We start from the raw sequence: 25769 nt of genomic DNA on the forward strand, positions 1-25769 counted from the left end.
ACTGACCGTAACACATGAATCTGGGGATGAGATAATCATGCCATCTTGAGATAAGTCCCTGCCCTAGGCAAATAAAGGTCTGTCTTGTCCAAACTGTGGGCCATCTCTGCTGAGCAAAGGCCAAACATCCCTCTGTACAAGGAAATCCCATTGCAAATTTTAGCTGCAGCATTTCCTGGCAGCCATGGAGATATCCCCTCCTATGACCTATGGCTGATGAGATATATTTAGTAAAGCAAAAATGTTGAGAATAAATATGAGAACAAAAATTCAAAGACTGACATGATCAGGAAAATTATTCAAATTTCAGTCCCATTGAAATTAAAAGGTAATGCCTAATTTGTTCTTTTAATTTCAATGGGACTGCTTTGAGTCATTTTCCTCAGTATGTCAGCAAATGGATTTAGTGACAAATACTGAACTGCAGGCTGCATTCACTGTAACTGGAGTTGAGGCAGAAAGTTCCTTCCTCTCTCTGGCTGTGATTGGCTGTTAGGGCTGTCCTTCATGCCACACAGCCAGTACATCCTCTTTTCTGCAGTCTCCTTGACAGTTGGGTTCCTGTCCATTTCAACTGAATGCGGACAGGTAAGCGTACAGTGGGGAGGGCACAAACACGGTTCCATGGGACCCTTGGTTCCTCATTATGTGTGAATGTGGCCTATAGCAGTATCTATAGTCTTTACAATAGAGCAGAGTGGAAGTGATCTTTTAACCACTTTGTGGTTTGTTGTGGTTTATTGTGGCTTGTCATTGTTGACATATTATTTTAATGCAGTACTAAAGAGGACATCAAGGAGAAAAAAACTGGTGATGATCCCAGAAGATGTTTGAGGCCACACAATGCTGATAGACTGTGAAAAGTAAACATAGATGGCAGCAAGCTGTAAAAAATGCATTCACCATATGAAGATCTCCACACAAGCAGTGTGGAGATCCTTACTGGACTCTGCAGGGAGAATGAGCATAGCCTGCTCTCCTCACAGATGAACAGTTGCTGGGCGGCCGGTTCGACCACCCACACAACTGCCAGTAACATCACAGAGCTGGTAGGAGTAGCAAGGATCAGGGGCCTCCTGGCACCCAGAAGTCCCAGGACCCCCCACACAAGGGTGTGGGGCATCCTGGGGAGATACCCGAGACTGGGAGGCTTGTTTTAGCCTCCTGGCAGGAGTCGCCTCATGAGTTGCCACAGTGCGGAGCCGTGCCATGGTGAGTCATGATAGGAAAAACTGGATTAGTGGAGCGCTTGCTCTGCTAACGCCGTTTAACGGAAGGGCTTCTTTGGTAGACTAGCCTCCAGAGAACCACCAGGCTTGCCCATGAGCCCGGTGGTTCTCACGATGGGTGGAAACAGGGCTGGGCTCCTTTAGCTCGATTGTACCCATCGTGAGAATAGCCTCTATATGTAATGATCAAAGTACATAACGCAGGGCAGGACCAGTGCCAGAAGCTGGCAATGTCAAGCATTGCCAGGGCCTTTGCTATGTACAAAGAACTGGGTGTGGGGTTCTCATTTAGACGAGTAGTCCAGTGAAATGTGTGAGCAAATGCTTCCTTAGGACTTGCCCTCTCACAAGTTAAGATGCCCCACAAAGGGCATCTTCTCTAAGGGCCTCCCAAATTCTGTAGCCAGTACTATAGGATACTATCTAGTGAACTATTAAACATATGGCCAGTGTCTGAACATAAGAAGAACATTCCTGCTAGATCAGGCCCAAGGCCCAAGGTCGAGCATCTTGTTTCACACATTGGCCCACCAGATGTCACTGGAAGCCTACAGCAGGAGTTGAGGGCATGCCCTCTCTCTTGCTGTTACTCACCTGAAACTGGTACTCAGAGGCATCCTGCCTTTGAGGCTGGAGGTGGCTATAGGCCTCTGACTAGTAGCCATTGATAGACCTCTCCTTCATGAAGTTATCCAAACCCCTCTTAAAGCCATCCAGGTTGTTGGCTGTCACCACATCTTGTGGCAGAGAATTCCACAAGTTGATTATGCATTGTATAAAAAAAATACTTCCATTTGCTGGTCCTAAATTTCCTGGCAATCAATTTCATGGGATGTCCCCTGGTTCTAGTGTTATGTGAGATGGAGAAGAATTTCTCTCTATGCACTTTTCCCACTCCATGCAAGATTTTATAGACCTCTATCATGTCTCCACACAGTTATCTTTTTTCTAAACAAAATAGCTCCAGGTGTTGTAGCCTTGCCTCATAAGAAAAGTGCTCTAGGCCCCTGATCATCTTGGTTGCCTCTTCTGCACCTTTTCCAGTTCTATAATGTCTTTTTTTAGATGTGGTGACCAGCATGGTACACAGTACTCCAGGTGTGGCCGCAACATAATTTTGTAGAAGGGCATTAAAATATTAGCAGTTTTATTTTCAGTTCCCTTCCTAATGATGCCTAGCATGGAATTGGCCTTTTTCACAGCTGCCGCACATTGAGTTGACACTTTCAACGAGCTGTCCACCACGACCCCAAGATCCCTCTCCTGGTCAGTCACCGAGAGCTCAGATCCCATCAGCGTATACTTGAAGCTGAGGTTTTCATCCCAATGTGCATCACTTTATACTTGCCAACATTGAAACACATTTGCCATTTTGTCGCCCACTCCCCTAGTTTGGAGAGATACTTTTGGAACTCCTCACAATCAGTTTTGGATTTCACTACACAAAAGAGTTTGGTATTGTCTGCAAATTTAGCCACCTCACTGCTTACCCCTACTTCTAGATCATTTATGAATAAATTAAAAAGCAGCAGTCCCAGTACAGATCCCTGGGGGACCCCACTTCTTACTTCCCTCCATTGTGAAAACTCTCCATTTATCCCTATCCTCTGTTTCCTCTTTCAACCGGTTAGCAATCCACATATGTACTTGTCCCCTTATCCCATGACTGCTAAGTTTTTTCAGGAGTTTTTGATGAGGAGCTTTGTCAAAAGCTCTTTGGAAGTCCAGGTATACGATGTCAACTGGATCACCCTTATCCACACACTTGTTGACACTCTCAAAGGACTCCAGAAGGTTCATGAGGCAAGATTTACTGAGAGATAATAACCTGAGAATAACCTTGTAAGTCTAAGCAGGAAAGCCATGAAATCAGTATCATAAAAGTACATGGAATGATGCCAGTGATAAGAAAGCCACTGTGGAATAACAGGGTATCAGAGTAACTTTAACGTAAATCATCTGTAGTCAGTTTGATTTTATTGCTTCTTTGCCTTTATAACATTAATTTATATGTCATCAGACTGTCAGCAATTATCAGTGTCGGGAACTTGCAGGGAGCCCAGTGACATGCAACAAGGGCCTATTTTCAGTTACTCAAGTGTAAAATTTTGTCAACTTGTTTTTGTCCAATTAGCCGACTGCTTCCACTTCAAAGCATTTCCACAGAAAAGTGGACATCCTTGCCCTTTTGTTTCTCACACTGTATTTTCCCTCTCTCTCTTTTTCTTTCTTTGCTTATCAGCTTTCAAGTGAAAGATTTTGGAATGCTGGGTCATTTCTGATTGCACACCTATTGCCTTGCCGAAACTATTATGAAATTATGACAGTAGGCCTGAGTGCCTTTCTTAAAGGCATTTATGATTTGGTTCTAATTTTTTATATGACCTTCATGTGGATAACAGGACAGAACACATACATAACTCATTTGAACAAACAGAATTTAATGCACAGCCATTGTGGCTCACATACACAACCTCAGGCTTTGGTCTGTTGACTTTCAAAAAATGTTTGATTTTGTTAAATGTTACACAATTTGGTGGGAGGATAAAATTGATGACTACACAGAAGCCCCTTTCTTATGTTTTTAAATGTTGCTGATGGCTCAATAGGTGTCACTGTCTTCCCTCTGTGAAAGCCCTAGCAAAGGAGGTGAAAAATGGTTGTGATAAAATTCACCTTTCTGAGCAATCTTGGCCATTATTGAAGTTCCGACAGGTTCACAGAAGAGAAGGTGATGGAGTTTTAATTCCAGTCAAACTTGTATCTGTTCCAAAGAGTCCATCAAGTCATATCCACACACACCCCTCCCCCATGTTTAACCAAGCTTCCTTAATCAGGAACAAGGGAATGGTCTGAAGGCATCAACTGAGTGAGAGAAAAAGGAGAAAAACCTGTAACAAAATATATGGGGGTGGGGGAATAGAGTATAGATTCCAGTCAGTCACTACCTTCTCATCAGATTAAAAGTCTACCTTTAACAAGTTTTAACATAAGTTTTAACATATCGCTCTCACATTTAAAGTTAACAGGGTTCATTGCTTCTATCACTATTCTAGGGAGATCATTGTAAACTATTTCTTCACTATATAGAAAGCCAACCTTTCATGTTCTATCTGATTTTATTAATAGACTGTTTACTGTACTATGCTCGTGATCTCATTTAACTTATAGTAAATGCCCCATGAATTATTTATCTACACCGCCATTGGCCAACATCCAGACTAACGGAGCACTGGTGCAGCAAAACTCTGTTGGTGTTGCAGGAGAGGGCTGATTTTCATCAAACACCCCATTCCCATGAAGCTGACTGTGACTCCCTAAAATATGTCTCTGAAAGCTGTGCAGACCTCAGGGACATATTTTCAGGAGTCCTGGTAGGCTTCAGAGGAAAGAGGAGATAGATGAAAATTGCACCCTCCTATAGGACCAGTGAAGTGCTAGCAACACTAGCACTTTGTTAGTCTAGATGCTGGCCATTGTATTTATCGACTATGCTTATATTCCTCCTCAATTTTCTTATTCGCAGACCACAAAGATCTAGCTGTCCAGGTTTGTCTTTAAAAATAGGCTTTCTATTCCTTCTGGTTCTCATGTCTTTATTTTTTGCTTCAAAAGGTTCAGCAGGCAGGGTCGCTCTATGTTTCCAATGTTCACAATGGACAGTAGGGAAACAGATAAAAGCCAGATTATTTGCGTCTAGAGAGTCCTATATCCCACAAGTCTAAGTCTGTCAACTGAGTCTAGTAAGTAGGTGGGATCAATGTGGCCCAAACAAACAGCAAATTAAAGGGTAGCTGTGGTGTAGTGGTTTGAGTGTTGGACTAGGGCCAGGGAGATGTGAGTTCAAATCTGGGTAGGGCTGCTCGTGTGCAGTGCCAGGACCAGGCTCGATCCTGGCACTGCTCTGCCAGGTAGCCCAAGGTTTTTTACCCAGGCTTTTACTGAGGCAGAAGGAAGCGAGTAGCATGTATGTATGTACATACTCAGTAGTATGTATGAAATTGCTCATACAGATGTCCATTACAAAAAGAAAGAGTTCAGTGCCAAGGCTTTGTTCAGAGTCCTTGCATTTTGGGTGTGTGTGTGTGTATGTGTGTGTTTTGCTGCTGTTCTTATGATTTACTGTTGATTAGTTGCTATGGCTTGGGAGGTAATTAAAAAACAAATCGGGATGTTTGCTGGGAGGAGGTCATTTCCAGGCAATGACATGCAAGTATGATTAAAGGCAATTAAGAAATAATGTTCATTTCAGAAAAATTGGACTTGAAATGTATTAAGCACTTCATACTAAGTAGAGTTTAGCACTATAAACAGAGGATTACCCTTGACTGCTGATATGGTGCTACTGCTAGGCTTATTTAAAGCAAACCTCAATTCTTAGAAAAGCAGCTATCTTATGCCTGTAAATTTGCTATTTGATCCTGCACAGATACTATTTTAGTTTAGCTTTTAGTTTATATTTTTGAAGTTTGAAGTTTTTGAGTTTTTATCTGTAGTTTAAATTGTTTTGATTGTGTTAATGTTTTAATTGTTGTGTTTTTAGATTGCGAACTGTCCAAGGACTTGCGTATGGGGCGGTATAAAAATGTGTTATATTTAAACATGTGTTACATAAATAAACAAATTACGATAAAATTTGCCACAGAGAGGGAGAGGGAAAGAGAGAGTGTGTGTGTGTATTCTGCCTTAGACCCATTTGGAGACCCCAATGCAGCTACCAACATAAAGAAATAGAAATAAAACAACCACCACCACCAAAGTACACCCAACAGCCAGTGGCTGATATCCTTACTAACAAAGTGTACATATAAGTAGGGTGTGTGGGCACTCAGCAGCACTTTTCACCAACACACACACACACACACACACATGATCTCTGCTTGTGCTGTTGCTCAAGATGGCTAAGAGTCCAGAGTGCTCCCTGTCCAGAGGATCTGCAACATGCTTCCAATCTTGCAAAGTCGTTCCAGAGTACCAAATTCTTAGCCATCTTGTGCAAGAACATGCACGCAGGAGTGTGTGCCTGCACACCCTACTTATATATGTGCACTTCTTTAGTGAGAATATCGGCCACTAATCCCAGAGACACAAACAGCTACCAAACATTCTACCAAATAAGTCTTGTAATGCTTCTAGAAACTATTCACATTTGACAAAGGGGAAGCGAGTTAACAACTGCCGACCAGCTGCCAAGGATGCTGTCCTCTGGGCTCTTAATTTTTGAACTTGGTGAACTCTGGCTGCAATTCTGTGTGCACCTATTTGAACCCTGTGGGTCTGTTTTTTGTTTTTTGTTTTCCCCTAACCTTTATTTTTTTATTTCCTGTCCTTACATGAGTCTCCCATCCAGGGAAGTTTGTACTTGCTTATCTCAGTACTGCTGCATCCTGTGCTCCGAAACCATTTGCAATGTCTTGGTGAGATGTTCTTCTAAGCAGAGATGGATGTGATTGAGTTGTTAGGAGATAATCCTCAACTGAATATAACTGACAGAGTGAAACAGAGGTGGGAGAGTTTCAGGTGGTGGTTGTTTTTCCCCCAGTTTCCCTGGTCTACATCTTACATTTTGCTAAAATATAAGTGCGGGATCCACATCCCATTGAAGTCAGGCAGCATCTTCATTAATCTGAATGTAGTGATACTGCAATAAATTGTTCAGTTATAACTAACCAGTATTATGGTGTCTCCTTCATAGCACCTTCAAGTATGTTAGCCACATGAAGCTATTTCATTAGTAACTTTTATATTAAGCATAGTTTCTGGCTTGTTGTTACCTGTCCGTGTCTGTAAGCATGGAGAAACTGGGTGAGAAAATGAAATAATTTTCAAAATAAGACACCTGAACTGTTAAGTAAGTAGCCTCAGTAGTGTTTAAAATGTAGTACAGAAAGTAGCACTTGATTATATAGTACCGTATATAGTAGTAGAACAGAAGTATAATTAAATTGTATAGTTAACTGATCGTATGTTTCAAAGTGGGTTAAATTCGAAAAGGCCCCCCATTTTTATTGGAAGAAATCCATATTCATTCCATGAGCAGCCACCACAGATAGGGGTAAATGTTCAAAGCACCTTTGGGGATTTAGCCTCATGCTTCCTTATTGATATTCAATCGGAGGCACATTTTACACCAGGAAGCAAAAGACTGAGTGAGCTAATAAGGATCATTAACTAAATCCCTGTGTGTGAATTTGAAAATGTAGAGGTTGGGTAAATTTTTTTATTGCACTGTGCAGAGAATTAATTGAATAACTACTGTTGCTTTCTACAGAAATTTCCCAACTAATTCCCAAATCAATGAGCTGAAAAGTAGTCCTTCTTTGTGTGAAGAAAAACCAGTCATGAATCTATTAGCACCCCTAATTGCATATATCCTGCTTTAAAAGTTTTTTCTCATAGGTAGACAGACTAACCAGAAAGCACATGCCAAAATCAAGTGGTAAATTCCATGGAAAACTATTAATACCTGTTTTTGAAAGCTGATATGTGAGAGCTCGCTGCATTTCTCCAGCTTAATTCTGCCTGTCTGTTGCCAGTCAGCCTCTTGCCTCTTTGTTGAGGATTGCTCACATCACTGCAGCAGCCTGCTGCATTTTACTGTTTAATGCCCCTCTTGGCAACTTTGGTCTCGACTCACTAGGCTCTGGCACTCAGCCTTAGAGTATCTGTGACCACCTGTTTCCTGCTCTTCTAGTGATGCATTTACCAATGGGAAATATTATTTGAGGTTGTTAAGAGTAGTGCAGCAAACTAATGACCTAAACCATGAAAATGAAAATAAGCATCTGAGATAGTAAGTTAATGGGAGGAGGGTTTGTTTGTTTGGTTGTTTGTTTTGGAGGAGGAGGAGAGAGGAGGAGGAGGATTAAATAACTTTTCAAAGCATTTGCCAAACAGCACAAGATGCATTTCATGCCAGGCAGTAGAACAGTATTCAAAAATGTACATTGAGATACTAAGTATGACATTTTATTAGAGAAAACCTTGTTTGTGAACAGCCTTTGAGATGTATAGTCCTTATTCTAGCAGAAGGTAGGATGATTGTGCGCATTTCTGATATCAACCTGAAAAGATGAAAACCCTTCAATCTGTATTCATCAGAAATATGTTGGGATAGGAACAGGGCCTTTTTGGTGATGGCATCAGCCATGTGGAATGCCCTCCATTGGAAGTCCATATGCTTCCACAAGCTTTATTCTCTCAGGTAGCAAGCTGAAAGCTGGCATTTTTTTGTTATACCTTTGGAATAGACTGGAACTGACGTTACACTTGTCTGCTGTGGCGTTTGGTGCTGGTGTTATGTGGACATTGGGCCAAGGGCTGATTTTAGTGTTGGATTTGCTATATGTTCTGGGGTTTGTTTTTTGTTTCTTTGTTTGTTTTATCATATCTCTTGTGTGTATTTTTATTATTGGTGTTGTGAGCCTCCTTGGGTTACAATTTTGACAAGAGAGGCAGATTTGAAAAGTTTTAAAATAAGAAAATAACAGTTCTTTTCCTTTGCTTGAAAAATAGCTTCTCACTCCCAACAAAACTTGGAACAACTTTTGAAACTTGAGGGAATGTCCCTGTCAGTTTTCAGTCTGGAGACATATGGACTGCTGGAAAATAACATTAGAAAGCATACAAAAGGGACCAGAGCCCTTCACCATGGCTTCTGGACCAGAGCCCTTCACCCCATTCCAGTGGTGTCCTATGGACATGGAGATTGCCACCCCCACAACACACTTAGGCTACTATGAATATAAAGAGTCTCCCATATATGAGGGCTAGCTGTTCACTTCAAGACACATCTCTGTGCACATGTGCCTTTGCATCCACAGTGCTGCCTTATTGATAGATGTGAATGGGGCAGCTTGGCATATAAGAACTCCATGGGCACATCCAAAATGAACATACATGAAACTTTGGATCAGGATCGATGTCTTTAGCTTGAGGGTGCTATGAAAGATATAATTTTTTGCCTTTGAAAATGCACCTTTGTTGGGAGGTGCTCAGTTTTTAATCATGGAATAAATTCAGCTCTACCCATAGTTATTTAATTTAAAAAGGCATTTTGGTTGGGGTCGAGAATTGTGCCTGCTTCTTGAAATGTTAATATTGCATTAAAAGTATTCTTCCATTTCATTTTGTTTCAGCCTTTTGCACACCTGTAATAGAAAAAAGTTTATATTTATGACCAGAATGTGTTCAGGTTCATTTTTCATCTTTTATTTCTGCATTTCTCAGAGACTTCATAGCAAGCACCATTGGCAGTGTGTTGGCTACTTGCCTTTTTATTCATATTTCCATCTTTCTTTAATCAAGGTGTGCTCTACGCAGCCTATGTTAGTATCAATCATGCAGGTCCACTGAATTTTGGGGGGAATTCATCTTTGTTAAAGTTGGAGTTTGTCCCAAGGAAAGGGAAGAGGGAAAGTGTGCTCATAACAGTCCAATCCAATACATGTGCTTTGGTAGCTGTTGGACAGTTCGCAAGGCATCCTTTAAAACTGCACCTTGTAGGAGAGCAAGCACGACCACCAAATCCTGCTCAGCGCGATGGCCAAATGCCTAACAATCTGGGGGAAAGTTCCCTTCCTTTGCTCTGAGAGAGTCCTATAAGACCCTTGTGAACCACAGCTGTGTCACCCACAGGGGCGTATCTAGGGGTACAGCAGGCAGGGCACATGCCCCGGGCACCACTTGAAGGGGGGCGCCATTTTTGAAAAAAAAAATTTTTTAATGGCCACTGAAAACAAAATGGCCACTGTGCATGCTCAAATGGCCTCTCTGAGGCCCCCATGCCAGGCCTCGCAGAGGCCATTTGAGCATATATATACTGAAAACAAAATGGCTGCCACACATGCTCAAATGGTCCCTGCAAAGCCCTAGAGGCCAGCGATGAGAGCGGGAACCTTTGCAGACCCACCCCATAGCCTTTAGGGGCTACAGGTATTTTTTTAAAAAACAAAAAAACAAAATTAATATAATATAAGTCACTGTACACATATTCAGTTTGGCACTATGTACAGAGAATCAGGGCTTGTGAATAATGAGCTGAAGCTTATGAGCTAGGATTGTATTCATTTGCTCTTTGCTTCTTGTTATAAGTGAGTTAAATGTGATGTCTTAATAATATGGCTGTTAATGGTGAGTTTGTCTTTCAATCAGTGTGAAATTAGTATTAATTAGCCTTAGTATTAAGGCCCACTGGGAGTTTCTTGCTCTCTTTCTCTCATTTTAACTGTTTTTCTGAAATACTAGAATATATTCCAAGCAGTGACACAGGTTACTCTGCATATCTTTTAATTATTTTCAGAGTAAATAGGGAAAAGTCAAATTCTCCATTTCTTTTAAAAACTTATGTAATAGTGATGCTGCAATGCATAGTAGAGAATTAGACATTAGTTTTCCAAGTATACCTCCACATAGTATTTGGGTATTTCATGAGCCCCAGCATACTGAAATTTGTAGTTTTCTAATTTGTTTTTGAAAAATTAAAAGATTAACAAGCTTGACTTGTATTTTTCAGCTGATATTATGGTAAAGTTATCTGAAAGATGGGTGTTGGATGTTTGGACAAGGGGCGCAATTTCAGTGCTTGCCCTAGGCGCTATTTTCCCTAGATATACCTCTGGTCGCCCATGGTCCAAGGTGATTACTATTGCAACAGCAAAGACCACTGTTCCTAACACACGTGCTGGGCTGGTATTTCTGTGCCAACATAAGGATGAACACCACCTCCCTCATTTTATTCATTTAATCTTTATATTTTTGCCCTGCCTTTTCTCTAGGGAGCTCAGAACAGTTATATGGTTTCCCACTGCCACCTATTTTATCCTCATGTCATCCTTGTGGGATATTAGGCTGGCAGCTAAAGACTCACTGGACCAAGGTCATGCATTTTGCTCCATGGCAGTGTGGGGATTTGAACCTGGTCTTGCCACTGTTGTTCAATACTGTTACCAATACCTGATTTAAGACCCACACATGTCTCTTTGACAGTTTCCCTTTTGGTGAACCCATTCTGTATTGGAATTAAAGTAAAAATAAATAAACATGGATAGGAGAAAGGAAGGAAAATCTGATTATTATTATTTTACACCACTTTCAACCAACCCTTTGAATCCAGGTGTATCATTTAAAAATCACTCTACATGAGATTTGATACAAATCATGTTCACATTTTGGCCTCTTTTTCTGTCTCTTTTACACACACACACACAACACCAACTTCTTCCTTATTACCAGAAGCACAGTGTAAAAAATAGACTTGTTCACATGTCTGCATGGAAACACAACACATAGCAAAAAGTAAAAAAAAATCCACCAAGCTGCCAGATTGCCAAAAATGTATTTATTTCCTATTTGCGCTCTCTCTCTCTCTCTCTCTCTCTCTCTCTCTCTCTCTCTCTCTCTCTATATATATATATATATATATATATATGCTAGAGACAGATATTGATAAAATAATTGATAATGACCATGTTCATACACTAGCTTGAGGTTTTGAATTAGTGGCCAACATTCCTTGCTGCAGAACACTGATGTTAGGAACCCACCGGGTGTGAAATGAGCAGTGTGAAAAGCAGCCCTGGTAGTTAGGGGTGGGCACAAAACCAGGTTGCCCGGTTCGGTTCGAGTCCAGACTGAATAGGCCAGGGTGTTGGGTTCAATATCGAGCCATCTAACCGAACCAGTTCGATGTCAAACAGGTTTGGAATCGAACCTGTTCGCACATCCCTACTGGTGGTGTTGCAAAAGAGTAAGTTGTGAAATGACCTAGAATAGCACAAGGGTGCTTGTGTTGCACTCCTTCCATTGCTTCCAATGGAAGTACTGTAGCACTGTAGAGGTATCTGCATGCTATTTTAGGACAGGGTAGCTTACTGCCTCTGGGACACCACTGGGATTTTCACATTGTGCAGCAGCCCTGGTGGGTCTCTATTTAAAGCAAGTGTTCTGCAGTGTTCCAGCATTCCACAGTGCAGAATTGTGGCCATTGATTGTGGAATTTTGTTCATAATTGTCTCGTAGGTCTCCAAGTAAACTACAAGAAAATATATCAGTGCTGCTGAATCTGAGCATCTACATACCACTATAATTTTCCTCATATATTTAATTCCAAAGAATTTATTTATTGCAGGTGAAGGAAAAAAGTGAGTGTGCTGGAGGAATAGCCCTACAAAACATACACCAAGAACTGTTCAGCTTTGAAAAATTAAATGCTGATCCTCTTTTTTTTATCCCTTGCCTGCTTGGCTGTGATACCTATATATTGTATGTCAGTGATTGATTATTCATGTACTCATACAAATCAGTTACCTGACTATGCTTTTTATCTCATTAATAAGAGAGGACACAAGTGGAGAAAATAAAGTTTTTATTACCAAATGAATAGCACAGCAGGGTACAATTTGATGAATAGAACATTTCATTTTACCACATGGGCCTTTCCTATTGCAGCCCAAGAGTCTCCAGAGTAATTTAATGAAGTGTGATGTTTGAACTGATGCCAGTTTGAATACTCAACATTTTAATCACACAGCAAAATAAGTTATAATTGAACAACACTTGAACAGCACTTGAATGTATAAAGGAATATTGAGAGTGATCATAGCAAGCCTTGTTGAGCTGGACAAGAGGTATCCTGCTCATGGAGGATCCCATTATTACTGAGGTGCTCACAGACAGGTGCTAGTGTGCCTCTACCCATTTAAAAAAAAAATGAGTGAAGTAAGAACAGTCTGAAAGGTAGAGGTGATACCCTCACTTTTAGAAGTCTGTCACCCCAGTTATCTATCCAATTTTTTTTCAAGACTACATCTTATCCACTAGTGCAGAATGGGTTTACCTGCACTCCGGCACTGCCAGTAAAACAGGTCACCAAAATGATGTAGTTAAATTTTGTAGTTAAAGGATGCCCTCCTTTCAGATGAAATGTTAAGGACGTTTCTCATAAGCATGCAGGGGGTTCCTTTATTTGAGTACCTGAGGACTTGTTCCAACATTCTCTCAGCAGTGTAGATGCTGGTGAAAATTGCTTCCTCATGGTAGGAGATCCATATGGGTACAGGAAATCTGAATCCCCTTCCATTGTGAGCCCACCATATGGTGTAGGAAGAGTCCACACCCACACTGTAACTCCCAAGAAGCTGTACACCACCCAAAGCCTCTGGATGGGGCAGTTTATAAATGTGATAGATAGATAGATAGATAGATAGATAGATAGATAGATAGATAGATAGATAGATAGATAGATAGATAGATAGATAGATAGATAGATAACAGTGCCAAGTGCAGCACAAAGTAGCTGGGGACTTACACACACACACACACACACACACACCCCACTTATCTCAGTGGTGACAGAAGTGAGCTGGTGGGCTGATAGGCAGCTGATCCCGAGGCTCCACTCTACCCCTTAACAAATGGGGGAATGACAGGATGTGGATGAAGCACCAGAAGCTCTTCATCTTCACCCTCCGAGGGTTGGAGAAGCATGAGGAACAGTCAATGCCACATTCCCTTCCTCATTTGCCAAAGAGGAGAAACCACTGCTGAGTCTCTAAGTGGCAACTCCTCTTCCTCTCCTTCCCCTTGGTGAATGGGCTGTCCTTCCAGCGTTCCAGAATCTGGAAGGAGTTCTGAGGGAACAAGAGACTGGAAGGAGGTAGCAGCATCACTACTGCCTGATCCTGTGGAATGTCATCCCTGGGGAAATTCTCACTTGTGGACAGGGTGGGAAAAGGAAGTGGTGGTGTGGGGGGTTTATGGCACCACCACTGCTTCCTCCCAGCACCCTGCATATGGGTTGCAGGGCTTCTTGTGTCTGCCATGATGTTGGGCTTGAGCAGTGCTGGGATGAGTGCTCCCCATGTGATTCAACAGAGCAATCTCAATTGATGGGAAGATATGCCACAGAGACTTTCTGGAAGAAAACAGGGTAGTGTCGGCTATATCCTACATATATATATAGCCTACTATATGTAGGCTATATAGGGGAAAGTAACGGGGAGCAGGGCCATTCCATCTGCCTTCTGGGACTCACCATCTAGCCCCTTTGCCTCCTGTGGACATTCCAGCACAGATGGAGTGCAGCCTGCTTGTTGGCTGCCAAGTTCCAGCTGGCTGATTGCCAGCCTCCAAGATTGCTGAAGATTGCTGAAGTTCTACCACCTGCTGCCTGTCCTGGGAGCTGCTTGTAAGGGGAGTGGCTTCTGGGGCTTGCAAGCTTAAAAGCAAGGAGGCTCGCCAAAGGCATAGCCATTGGTGTGGCCGCAGGGGCATAGCAAGGTTGGAGTGGGCCCAGAGACAAGATTTTAAAATGCCCCCCCCCGCAAAGTCCAGGGCCTCCGCACACCCCAGGCCCCCAAGGATTTAAGTCTGATATTCCAAAATAAGTATGCTGCCTGCAAATACATTTCACTGAATACACACACACACACGTCACAATATATAGTGATATACATTGAGTACTATACATTTGTATTACTTTTAATGCCTAGAACACACTAGAAAGATGAATTATTAAAATGGGCCCCTCGCTGCAGATTAGCAAAGGAGACTTTCAACCATGCAGGGTGAGCGTGTTTGTTTTCTCAGAATTCTGAACAAATTCAGTCAAGTTTGATTGCAGGAGGTTTTTCACAGGAGGCTTTTAAAGCCCTTTAAGACACATCTCCTCTGGAATGGAGGTGCTGCATTCACATGTTGGCCAGATTTACCCTGAAGTCCCTGCAAGTTATTGGGGAGCAGTTCACACACAAGAAAAATAAAATAAAAGCACCACACATGCTTCACAGTTCTCACTCAGACCTTCTGGGTTGCAAAACAACTTGAACATAAGTGCATTTATAAATGAATGAATGAATAAATAAAATTAATAAAATACTGTTCCAGAAGTTTTTGCAATTTTCTGCCATGAAACAAGCCACTTATAGGACTTTTTAGATAGTTTTTTTAAAGTCAGCAAATTTTCCAAGCTGTTTCAAAATCAATATTCAGAGACTTCTCGGTCCCCCCCCCCCCCTATCCAAGCCCTATGGCAAGCAGATCCCTATATATGGGGGGGGGGCGGGAAAGGTAACCACAAAAAGGAGTTCACACTCTACCTGGCAAATGCTGGTCTGGGTTAAGCAGTGCAGCAGGGGGTCTTCTGCTGCAGAGAACACTCTGGCTGCCTCCTCCTTCCTGGCTGGCTTGGGCCCTACTCGAGTTCAGGCTTCACTGCGGCCTACACGGAGGCCTCCGTGGAAGCCCCGCCCACCCGCCGACCAGCTGAGAGGCGGGAGAAAAGGAGCTCTTGGCAGCTTGCCTGCTGCTTCCATTGCGGGCCAGCAGAACAAGCAGGAGAGACGGCGAAGAGGGCAAGTGGCTGAGAGGCTATGGGGCTGGGCAGGGGGCAATGGGGAGTCACATGAGGTGCCTCTGGGGTGCCCCTCCAGGCAGTGGGGCCCCCAGACAACTGTCTCCCCTTGCCCTATCATTGTTACGCGCCTGTGTGGCCGTCAGGCCAACTGTAGGCAGCTGCCAAAGGGGGCAGGCCATTGGGGCTGGGCCTTTGGGGGTGGGGCTGAGGGCTGCGCGGTTGGGTTGAGCCAGGCCTCTTGCAGACATGTGTTTGGGCTCTCTTGAGTGGGATGGTGCTGGGGGTGTGCCTGGCAGTTCCGGGGCAGCTATTACTGTAGTGGTGGGGAATAGAAGAATTGGTGCTGGCAGAGCAGCTGACCATTACAGGGGAAGGGAAATCAGTAATTTAGTAACTGTTTCCACTTCCAACTGCTCTGTCAACTCTCAGGCCTCGGGGAGCAGCTCCAATGACACACAGAATCTGGCCTAGCTCCTCTGCAATGCCAGATTAGTTCAGAATAAGAACGAAATTGTCCATGATTTGATCATGGATGAGGGAGCTGACTTGGCATGTATAACTGAGACCTGGTTGGAGGAGGCGAGTGGTCCAATGTGGGCACAGCTTCTCCCACCAGGTTACTCTGCCATGGAACAGGCCAGGGAAAGTGGGGGTGGTGGTGGTGGAGTGGCTGTGGTGTATAAGAATACCATTTCCTTTACCAGGGCCCCTGTGAGACAGCTGACTTATATTGAGTGCGTATTTTTGAGGCTGGGAATTAGGGATAGATTGGGGGTTCTGTTGGTGTACCGTCCGCCCCGCTGCCCAACTGATTCCCTCACTGAGCTGACAGAGCTCGTCGCAGAGTTGGTGTTGGAGTCTCCTAGACATTTGGTGCTGGGGGACTTCAATATCCACTTTGGGACTGGCTTGTCTGCTGCCACTCAGGAGTTCATAGCAGCCATGACAACTATGGGCCTATCCCAATTAGTTTCTGAATCAGCTCATGTTGCCCACCATGCACTCGATTTGGTCTTTTGTTCTGATCGGGGGGTGTTCCGTGGGTGGCGGATCCAGTGGTTTCCCCATTGTCATGGACGGACCACTACCTGGTTAAGGTTGGTCTCACAGCCACAATCCACCCCTGCAGGGGTGGTGGACCTATTAGGATGGTCCATCCAAAAAGGCTGCTGGACCCAGTGGGATTTCAAAAGGCCTTAGAGGATTTTGACGTTCGTGCGGCTGGTGATTCTGTCAATGCCCTGGTGGGAACCTGGAACAGGGAACTCAACAGGGCAGTAGACACGATTGCTCCTAAGCGTCCCTTCCGACCTGCTGCAAAAATGGCCCCTTGGTATACTGAGGAGCTGCGGGGGCTGAAGCGGTTGGGTAGGTGACTAGAGTGCAAGTGGAGGAGAACTCAGTTCGAATCTGACAGAATTCAGCATGTGACCCATTTGAAAGCTTATGCAGTGGCAGTGTGCGCAGTGAAAAAGAGATTCTGGTCTGCGTGCATTGCAGCTGCAGGTTCATGCTAGGCGGAGCTATCCCGGGTTGTGAGGAGTTTGATTTCTGCTCCTTCTACTTCCAGTCATTCCCCAGAATTGCTCTGCTGTGATGCCTTTAATGGGTTCTTTGCAAATAAGATCTCCTGTATTCAGGCTGACTTGGACTCCACTATTTCTGCAAGTTCTGTGGAGGAGGTGTCCAGCAATCCCTCTTGCAGTATTAGATTGGATCAGTTTCAATCTCCTGAGGATGTAGACAAGCTGCTTGGGGCAGTGCTGACTGCCACCTGTTCTCTGGATCCTTGACTGCTTCTATCTAGCAGGGAGTTTGTTGGAGGTGGCCTAGTTAATATCGCAAAAGCATCGCTGAGGGAGGTTAGGGTGCCCCCCTGGAGGCAATGGTTAGACCACTCTTAAAGAAGCCTTCCTTGGACCTCTTAGTGATAGACAGCTACAGGCCAATCTCCAATCTTCCTTGGTTGGGCAAGGTGATTGAGAGGGTGGTGGCCGACCAGCTCCAGGCAGTCTTGGAGGAAACTGATTATCTAGACCCATTTCAAACTGGCTTTAGAGCAGGCTATGGGGTTGAGACAGCCTTGGTCAGCCTGATGGATGACTTTTACCGGGGAATTAATAGAGGGAGTGTGACTCTGCTGGTTCTTCTGGATCTCTCAGCAGCGTTCGATACCATCAACCATGGTATCCTTCTGGTTCGCCTGTGGAAGTTGGGGATAGGGGGCACTGCTTTGCAGTGGTTCCATTCCTATCTCTCGGGTAGATTCCAGATGGTGGAGCTTGGTGACAGTTGCTCAGCAAAACGAGAGCTGTTACATGGAGTGCCTCAGGGCTGTCACCAATGCTTTTTAAAATCTACATTAAACCGCTGGGTGAGGTCATCAGGAGGTTTGGTGCTGGGTGTTATCAGTATGCTGATGACACCCAAATCTACTTCTCCTTTTCATCTTTAGGAAATGGCACTCATTCTCTAAATGCCTGCCTACAGGCCATAATGGGCTGGATGAGGGATAACAAATTGAAGCTGAATCCAAGCACGACAGAGGTGCTCATTGTGGGGGATCAGAATCTGAGGGGTGAGTTAGATCTTCCTGTGCTGGATGGGGTTACACTCCCCCAGAAGGAGCAGGTGCACCGCCTGGGAGTACTCCTGGACCCAGGTCTCACCCTGGTATCTCAGGTGGAGGCCATGGCCAGGAGTGCTTTCTATCAGCTTCGGCTGATTCGACAGCTGCGCCCATTCCTTGAAGAGGATGACCTCAAAACAGTGGTGCATCAGCTGGTAACCTCCTGGCTTGACTATTGCAATGCGGTCTACGTGGGGCTGCCTTTGTACGTAGTCCGGAAACTTCAGTTAGTTCAGAATGCGGCAGCCAGATTGGTCTCTGGGGCAACCTGGAGAGACCATATGATGCCTGTTTTGAAACAGTTACACTGGCTGCCGATATGTTTCTGGACAAAATACAAAGTGCTGGTTATTACATTTAAAGCCCTGAACGGTTTGGGTCCGAGATATCTTTGAGAGTGCCTTCTTTTACATGATCCCCACCGCACGTTAAGGTCAGCTGAGGAGGTCTGTCTCCAGTTACCACCGGTTCGTTTGGTGGCGACTCAGAGGCGGGCCTTCTCTGTAGCTGCTCCCAGGCTGTGGAATGCACTCCCAGCAGAAATTCGTAATCCTAAATCCTTAGTGACCTTCAAGAGAGCCCTTAAAACCCCTCTGTTTGGCCTGGCCTTTTTGGGTTTTTTAATTAGTTTTAATTGTTTTAAAGCTAACCTGGTTTTCAGGGTTTTAATTGTTCTCATAGTTTGTTTTTAAGATGTTTTTAAATGGTATTTTATATTTGTATTTCTATTTTAATTGTTTAATTAATTTTAATTGTATTTCTGTTTTCTGTTTTAATGATTTCTGTTTTTAATTGTAATCCATCCTGAGCCATTTTGGAAGGGCAATATAAAAATCGAATAAATAAATAATAATAAATAAATAAATAAATAAATAAATAAATAAATATATCGTTTAAGGGTGTCCTCCCCTTGGTCTCAAGGACTTTCTTAGCTTCTTTTTTTAGTCTCTTATGTCTGATGGCTAAATGCTGGGCTCAAGGTTTAACCTCACAACATCAGTTGTAATTCTATAATTGATATAACTGCATGTTGTAATTCAGCAATCTGTTCTAAACAGAGCACATTGTGTTTTTCATCATATTTACTTCCTTGATCTCAATGAAGGAAGCCAGTCCAGGCAATGCATTCTTCTTTATGCATGTTTGGTCTCCCTTCACAGAAACAAAAAACCCACAGATGCACAACAAATCAATGAGGTAATTCACACCAGCGAAAACTGTGTTCTACCCATGTTTGGTCGCTGTGTGTGCTCCCAATTTTCAGTTGTGTGGGTGCAAACAACTAGGGAGGCGGAGGGTGAAGTGATTGTGTGAAAGCTACAGGTTTTCCTCCTAACTTTCTTCCACACAATCACTTCTCCCTCCTCCTACCTAGTTGTTTGTACCCACACAACTGAAAATTAGAAGCACACACAGCTCCCAAACCTGGGTAGAACACAGTTTTCTCTAGTGTGACTGACTTCTATGTGTGAATGCTAGTGCCTAATATCGCAACACAGTCTTATGTACAATATGAATTTTATCATCAGAATCATGTCCTGGTCTGGTTTTCCTGGTCCTACTTATGTTTGCACCCACAGCTCCACCTGTTACTAGAAACCAGGAGCAGTCTCTTGGTCCACTAGAATCATATAATATGTCTATCTAGATTCTTCCAGCCAGGCTTTGCCTCAGATGTTTTGGCCACTCAGGTAGCAGGGCTTTTGATTAGGCCTCCCAAGCTGTGTGTTGTTTCTTTGACTCTTCTCCCTGCCATGTTTCCTGTCTGTCTGACAAGTGTGACTTCCTGGATCCCCTTATCTGTAGCTTTGTTCACCTGGAGAGCTGAAATGGAGTTTACATGGTAGTGGCTTGGAGTCCTTTTCCTGGCCCTAACGTGGATGCTTGGGCCATCATCCTTTGAGGACTCTTGGACTTGCCTTGGGTCTGGTCTGTGGCTTTGTGGTTCAGAGCTGACAGCTTGACCCTGTCAAATACTTCCCAGTATTGGTTATATCCAAATTTATATAAATGTGTGTATGTAATTCTCCATGCCTAAAATTACTCTGATGGAATGGCCTAATTTTGTATTCTGTGTGTGGCAAGGTTATATTTCTGTTATTAAGGCAACCTGATATCTGCTAGGTTGGGAGAACATTGTCATTCTTTTTCTTCTCCGGAATTACTGATGAGAAGGTTCCAGTAATTTTATAATGAAAACCAACATCTCTGTTTCAAATAATTCTCTCCATTTTGTTTCTTAGGACAGAAATTAACCTGCTTCATCAAAAATCAAATTAAATACAATTCTAAAAATTATGCTTGGTCATATTGCACCATGGAAATGATTGATCTGTGTTTATAAACTTCATTAACAAATCAGAAAGCAAATGATACAAAGGAAACGGATTCCAAAAGCTCTGCTGGCCAAGTACTATCTTGCCAGTGATTGGTTTCACACTGAAAAAATTAAGTATCAATCAAATCTCATTGAACTTGCACCCACTGAGATTTACTGCCGTATTACCTTTTGTATTTATTGCTGGTTCTTCATGTAGCGACTGATTGCATTGCATACTTGTGCAGCTGCTGGGCATGTGCAATAAAATGTGATTGTTTTATGTCCATGCATATTCTCTCTTGTAAAGGCTTGTGTAATGCAGTAAGTAACATCAGTTATTTTTACCAGTTAGCTTACCTTGGAGATCCATAAAAAATAATATATCAGAAACTGCATTTTATACATTTTAAAAATAGCCCTGTGGGCTCAATCTTGAGATCTTTACTCATGTGGTAGTGCCATTATATCCATATTCTTCCCTTCTATTACTTATTCTCAATGGCTTCTCCATTTCATTTTTCCACTCTATCATTTGCAGTTGAATTATATGTAATTTCTGCCTGATGTGGCCAATCTAACACCCACTGAACTCAGCAGGAAGATGGCTATAGTCTTGAATGAGGTGGGTCAGACTGGTCCCTCTGCCTTTATCTGAATGTTTCAAAACATGGGATAAATTTAAAATGACAATACTTGTATGATTGCATAAACAGTTTGGAAAAGAAGGGGAGACTATGGTTACCTTCACACATAATGCCAAACTGGATGCAAACAAGCCAGAGGTTCCATTTCTTGGTCATCTAAATGTATGAAACTGCGGTTTCATCACAAAAGCGACCCAAGGTTTTTGAGCCAAAAATGTAATCTGAACCTTGGTTTGTTGTGAGTTTCACTGCTTTAAACTGAGGTTTGAAGGAGGCATTGTGTCATTCAAATTTTGCCGCCATTGTAACCTGGGTTTTGTGCTGTGGCTGCTGCCCAAACCGGAGAGGGCAGCTCAGCCCAGAAGTGTGCCAGCTCTATGGGGGATGCCTGCTTTCCACTGTGCCCCATGCCATCTACAGAAAAAAGGGGATGGGATGATAAGATGGGCACTTTGTGGAGAAGTCTCCACAAATCAAGCGATGAAAAAGTATTTGGACATCGAGTCCCGGTGGCACCATGAACCGGGCAACCCCGCTGTTTCCCAACACATGCCAGGAGAGTGATGCCCACCTAGCCCCTTCCTCTTGGGTGCAAGCATGCAGTTTCTGGCATGAGAAGAACTGTCTTAGGGAACACAGGGCTGGATCACTAATAATGTCTGATGACACCCCTTCTCCCAAGGACCAGACTCTCATGAGTGGCAGGTCATAGAGACACATATGTGGGCTGGAGAGTTGTCATCACCCAGCTCTGTTGCTAGATCCATGGAAGCCCCGGGGGAAAGTACCACACCAAGACCTTTCCAGGTTGCAAAGACTGGTGGACAGCAGAAGTGAAAGTGCTCCCTCTTGCAGTCTGGTCACTCTTTGGCACATATGCATGTTCATTTTTGCCCAGTATGGCCACCCTGCTTGCCAGGGGTCACTGAAAATAGGGGCTCCCCTCACCCATGATTCCCTGCAGCGGTCGATCTGCATACACTGCAAGGCCGGTCCCAGCCCATGAATTTTTAATGTGTAATAGGAGACACACCCAATCTTGCAAGAGCCCACAGGGAAACAGTCAAAAACACAGAGCAGTCTTGAATCCTTTGGGGTCTGTAGGGGTTGTAGAGGGAAAGGCAAAGTATGAGTTTTAATTTTTAACAGATATACCGGGGGACCACACCAGAAGGGGCCCCTATAGTTGGATTGCCTTACTCATGAGGGTGCAATCCAACAGAAACCTTAAACTCATGGAACCTCTGGTCCTCTCCAGTGGACTGGCCCTCTCATGAGAGGGTTAATCCCTGGCTTGCAAGCCAAGATGTGGCAGGACTGTTTTGGGGCTTCCTGGATTCCTTGGCCCAGGTCTACAAGTCCAATAGCATACTTTGTCACAGTGGACCAGATCACAGGATCCTTTGCCTAACCTCATAAGGTGTTTTACAACCTCTGTTTTTAACTGCTAGTTGATTTTAATTGTTTTGTTTTATTGTAAACCACCCTGAGCCATTTTGGAAGGACGGTCTAGAAATTGAATGAATGAATGATATGTATATTCCCTCCTAGGAAGTCACCATGAACCCTTCCCAGACTAACAGAAATAGTGCCCCTCTCCATCCCCATCCCTCCTCCATCACCAGTAATCGTGCTTGTGCAAAGCTGTGGGGCTCTTGCAAGGGAGGTGGTGCAAATTTTGTAAGGAAAGGGGTTCCAGTGCCATTTAAAAAGGTTTAAATGCCCTTTCCCTGCCAAGGGTGGGTTGTCCATGCTGGAAAGGCATGGTCATACCGGGCATGCCCCTTTGAAGATTGTGGCCAATGGCTGCAACCCTCCTGACATGCTGACGCCTTGCTCGCAGTCTGGTTACATGAGCAGTACAGAGCTTGCTGGGATGTGGCCTCAGCAGACCAAGAAGAGGGATCGGCTCCTCTGCCCTGAAACCTGAGGTTGCTCAACCCTGGTTTGCATGATTGTTTGTGGGAGGATTCACAGGTTCAAGAATTAACCTCAGGTTCGTCAACACACAGTTTCACGCTATGTCTGAAAGCGGTCTATGAGTGTAAAGCAAAAGTTGCTACTTACTATTCATGCATCTGACTAAGGTTATCACCCTGTCTTTACTTCCCGTTTGCAGTTATCTTATTATACAATTAGTGAGCATGCTTTTGAAAGAGACACTGAAATCAGTTTGTTTTAAATGTCTTGCATCTGCCCAGTGATTTGTGTAATGCAAGTTGAAATGTTAATGTTTTGGCCTTTTTTTTAGAAATAACATTATGGACACTTTCTAGTGGCTACATTCCAGAGGGCAGAGCTCATGGCATTTCTGTGTGGTAATGATGGTGATTGGTGAAAGGCAGCGTGCCGCTTACAGGCTATGTATATTAACAAGGACAGGAGCATGAATGCCCATCAGATCACTAAGCCGTCTTCTTGGGGCTATCATTAAAAATTGTGACATTCATGTGCTACATACTGGGTTGGATCTGTCATCCGGAAGAAGGAAGAGTGCACAAGGGTACCTTTCTGCCTCTCAGCAGCCCCACAGCAACTATTTCTGCCCCTCAAAAAGCCTCTTCTAAGATTCAGGAAAATCTCAAGAAAAGGGTGGAACAAAGTAGGCTGCAGGGCAAGGACAGGATTATTTCAAATCAGACAGCAGCACCTGCACAAGTACTTGAGCAAGATACCTCTGCCTGGTTTGGGGTGATTGCCCCTCCTCTGTACCCCACCCAGGGTCCCCTAACTTTCAGGTGAGGTTTTGTGGGGTGCAGGAAGCTGCTGTGGGAAGGAGGAGATGTTGACGTTATCATATGGGAATTTTGTTCTGAATGTGGTGCTTAGGATCTGGCCCTGTGTATTGATGCTGTCACTTTTCTACTACTATGGATTACCTTAGGAAGCATCTTCCCTTCCTCCATGAGGATGACTGAAGGTCTTTGTAGTTTTCTCCAAATACAAATCCAGTGTACTAGCAGAGCAGAGCAGAAACCAGACTATGTTCTCCTAGCTGTAATGTCTGCCGTGGGAACTCTAACGATCTTTTCCCCATCTTTTCCTTGGATAGTTGGGAAATTACATTCAAAGAGCAAGTAATGTGAGTGACAAACACTGGTTTCTATCCTCGATATCACTGGTGACCAGCAATATCTCTACCCATCATCTTCAACAACTGAAGACTTTTAAAGGCCTTGAAGGTTTACCTTGATTCCTGGTTGCTAGAGGCAGAGTGCTCCCGCTGTACCAGTCCAGCAAGAACGTGCCTGTTGCCTTCTTGTTAACTGATATCAGGCCCTTTGATTTAAATAAAGTAAAATGGACATTCTGCTGAGAAAAGCAGTATTGAGAAACAATTTCAGAAAGGAAGTCCTTATGTGCTCCTTTTCCTTTTCTTGTCTGTTGGTTTGTTTGTTTTATTTGTGCTTTCCTTTTTGTGTTGTGGAAAAACTGAATAAAAAATATTAAAAAGAGAGAGAGAGAGAAACAATTTCAGAAGGAACAGGGTGTGACAAAAGGGGGGATGAGTGATGATGATAGGGGTGTGGGGTTGGGGGTTGGCAGAAGCTATGGAGTGAAAGACAATGCGGCTATTCAGAAATGCATGTAAAACCAGGCTTTGAAAGCCCAGCACAGTTTTGCAAGTGCATGTGAACCACTAGGATCAGGTGCTATAATGGAAGCAACATGGTGGCAAACCCACCTGTGAAGCCACCCTCAAAACGTGGTTAGGAGAGCAAGCACTCTCCTAATCCCATTTTGACAATCAATTCAATTCAATCTTTATTACGGTCCTAGACCAGCACAAGAATAAAAAGCATGGACAAGGGAAAAACTTCCTACAAGGGTGAGGAAGAACTGGGAGGAGCTAAAGTAGAGATCAAGCATTGATTGGTGCAGCCATCACAGTATGCAGGGAAACATTTGCTGCCGCTGTGGCTTGATGAAAAGTAAATGGGAGCTGGTCAGCAAGACCTTAAGAGATTTGCTGGGAAGCAACATTTCTTATAGGGGACTGTAGATTTATTTGTCAGAGGAAGGTTATGATAGTGGTTCAGGGAATGTGCAACATTGTGATAGTGGTTCAAGGAACCAAGCAAGGTCTAATTCCTTCCTGTCTCCCTGAATAGGGGTGTGAACAAAACCAGTTTGGGTGGCATCGGCACACAGAGTCTTCATTGTGAACAAGAAGGGCTCCAGTGCCGACACCATCTTGGACATGAGCTTCCACTCCAAGTTGGAGAGGTGGCACACACCCAAGGCTTCCTTCCTCGCCAGGTCGTCTAGGGCTAACTCCTGCTCCAACAGGCACTGGAACAAGAGGAAGGTGGAGTTCCACCGAGTATATACATCCATGGGGATGAAATGGTGAGGAAGGCCATGCTCATACTGCCGCTCATGGGCCAAGCGCCTGGACTTCTCACTCCAGTGGAAGTGAGCTGCAATCTTGCGGGCCTTGTCCACATGTGCAACCATGGCAGCAACAGCACCCTGAAGCGGAAAACCTGGTTCCCTGGATGCCCTTGCCTCCTTGAGGCCAAGGGCATCCCTCACAGCCAGGTGGAACGTGTGTGCCATGCAGTGGATGTTCACACACTCCAACACTGACTCT

General features: G+C 43.8%; 1 long non-coding RNA gene across 2 annotated transcripts; it reads left to right on the forward strand.

Annotated features, from left to right (window-relative positions):
- Nucleotides 1-468: 468 nt before the first annotated feature.
- Nucleotides 469-24598, forward strand: LOC128344806 (uncharacterized). Of its 2 annotated transcripts, none has more exons than XR_008316066.1 (3): nt 469-588; nt 21070-21153; nt 23427-24598. It is a non-coding gene; the product is annotated as an uncharacterized LOC128344806 (long non-coding RNA). The 2 variants fall into 2 exon arrangements; XR_008316064.1 differs by having other exon boundaries at nt 24228-24598.
- The last annotated feature ends 1171 nt before the right edge of the window (nt 24599-25769 follow it).

This window comes from Hemicordylus capensis, chromosome 1, assembly GCF_027244095.1.
Source record: "Hemicordylus capensis ecotype Gifberg chromosome 1, rHemCap1.1.pri, whole genome shotgun sequence".
Lineage (NCBI taxonomy): Eukaryota > Metazoa > Chordata > Lepidosauria > Squamata > Cordylidae > Hemicordylus > Hemicordylus capensis.